The sequence below is a fragment of the Cebus imitator genome, unplaced genomic scaffold (genome assembly GCF_001604975.1).
Source record: "Cebus imitator isolate Cc_AM_T3 unplaced genomic scaffold, Cebus_imitator-1.0 Scaffold266, whole genome shotgun sequence".
In the NCBI taxonomy this organism is placed as follows: Eukaryota; Metazoa; Chordata; class Mammalia; order Primates; family Cebidae; genus Cebus; species Cebus imitator.
The window spans coordinates 3,804,433-3,806,899 of NW_016107581.1; the positions used below are offsets into that span (position 1 = coordinate 3,804,433).

The 2,467-nt window shown below is 36.3% G+C and overlaps 1 pseudogene across 1 annotated transcript; it reads right to left on the bottom strand.

The window, feature by feature from the left end:
* Nucleotides 1-967: 967 nt before the first annotated feature.
* LOC108283972 lies at nucleotides 968-1,368 on the bottom strand (annotated as a pseudogene). Its single transcript, XR_001817035.2, has one exon. The product of XR_001817035.2 is annotated as a 60S ribosomal protein L38-like (transcript).
* Between the last annotated feature and the right edge of the window lie 1,099 nt (nucleotides 1,369-2,467).

Consider the following 2,467-nt stretch of genomic DNA (forward strand, 5'->3'; position numbering starts at 1 on the left):
GAACAGGGGAAACTTTTGGGGCTGACGAATATGTTCATTATTGTCTTCCTTATGAGATTATTTCAGGGGTAATACAAATGTCAAAATTTATCAAATTGTATATTTTTAATATGCACAGTTTATTGTATAATGTCAATTATACCTCAATAAAACTGTTAAAATTACAATCTCACCAGTAAGAGATAATTACCACTAACCTAGTGGTATATTCCTCAGAGTGTACAGGAACCATACAAAGATGAGATTTGATTAACTACTTTCATCTTTTAACGATGCATCATAAATACCTTTGTAAGTATACCATGTTAGAGATAAGCTTGTCAGTGATTATACAGAGGCTTACAAATTTGTTCCCTCTTATCACTTACGAATCCACAGCTGAAAAGAGCTCTACACAAATCGTTTATACTGTTTTGTGTTTTCATTTATTTTTAGCAGCAAAAACCAAGAAAGCAACCAAAGTATCAGTAAGGAAAAATGGAAATATAGTTTAGTAGTTGTCCATTGGCACAATGGAATATTGTTAAGCAATTAGATATTTCTAACAATTTGGGACAATACTTCTTTTATAATATTTAATGTAAAATTTAGGTTAAAATCTACCATTGATGCTTGGAAGTACAAGAGATAACATTTAAAAGAGTGGCAAAATGTAAATTAGTATGACACTTGGATACTCTGATACAAGTATAGTAAAAAATGAGCTGGGCGTGGTGGCATGTGCCTGTAGTCCCAGCTACCCAGGAGGCTGAGGCAGGAGAATTGCTTGAACCCGGGAGGTGGAGGTTGCAGTGAGCTGAGATTGCACCACAGCACTCCAGTCTGGCACTTGGCGACAGAGCAAGACACTCTGTCTCAAAAAAAAAAAAAAAAAAAAACAACAAAAAAAAAACAATAAAATATTGTGTCTTCATTTCCATACTTGGCTGTGTAGATTCTTACCAAAAATTGTATCTAACTCTGAACTTCATAATTTCTTTTTTTTCTTTTTATTTATTTTTTTTTTAGGATTTTTAGTTTTTATTAAAGTACAGGTCAAATCAGTGTGTTTTGGTTCCAGTTCCTTCACTGCCAAACCAGGGGGCAGGGACTGCTTCAGTTTCTCTGCCTCTCCTTGTCAGTGATGACCAGGGTGTAAATGTATCTCCTGCATCGAGCTTTAAACTTCACATTGTCCTTATTTTTCTTGATCTTGACAGATTTGGCATCTTTTCGTCGGGCTGTGGGCAGAAAGTCCTTGATTTTCTCAATTTTCCGAGGCATGGTGACGAGACGCGTTGGGAGCGGGCGCGCACCGGGACCTTCTCACCCGCGTATCACCCTACAGACGCTCACAGTGAGCAACAACCGGGGACGAGGATGAAAAAGCTGAACTTCATAATTTCAAAGAAAGCTAGAATATTTGTATTCAGCAATAGAAATAATTCAAAATATAAACATTCAACCTTACCAGAAAAAGTTAAAGATATTAGAAAAGTTTAGCCGGCAGATGCCAGACAATGTACATTACTTGTACATGAAGAAATGTCTTTGAGCACATATTATCTACATTTTATTATTATGTAAAATTAAATATAAGTATATACTACTTAAATACATATATAATTAAAGATAATTATAAATATACTTAAGCATAATTTTTAAAATACTCATTGGATATATGCACTCTGAGTGATAGAACCATCATCAAGGTTTTTATAGAAAAAAATTTCCATTTAAGATTATTAGATACCTTGTTGCCAGTTTGCCCTTGTGCTGCTGCAGATCTTGATTTGAGACCTGCTGTAGCTGCCTTTTTTCTTTCTCTTAAATAAGAATATGTTGGTCCTGGAAAGGACATCAGAGACTGCCTATTTCAATATCTGAATTTAATGGTGAGTAAACTATTGTGAAAAGACATCAAAACTCACAGCACTAATTATTGGGAAGAATTGAACCCAGATTTACTTACTCCCGATATACAGTCACCCTCATCTAGTAAACAAATTATTACAACCTGTTTTGTAGTGAATTGTTCACTTTAAGCAGCGACTCTTCTGGTGAGACAATTCTTCTGAAGATAGAAATGCAATTGTTTGTTCTAATAAAATAGGGTTGCTGAAGGTCTTGCCCAAATTATTCTATTGGCAATCTTACTAATTAGCACAATCTTGGTTCTGAAGTCCAGAATCCTGAACTCAAAAGTCCACTGGTTATCCCTTATCAGTTCTCAGGGCTAATAAGTTAACTCGGAAAATACTGTGTTTTCACTACATTTGCCAGCATGCTGGGCGCTGGCAGCATCATGGGTGAATAGTGAGTCAGACACACCCACTCTGGCCTAAAAGCGTACACGGCTGAAATGCACACCAGAGTGACGACTTGGTGATTAGTCAACATAGGGGAAATGAGAACATTTTCTCACCTTACTAAATCCGCAAGAGAAGCTGAGGATAACCTGGCAATGCCAGTTTGCCCTAGGGACCCC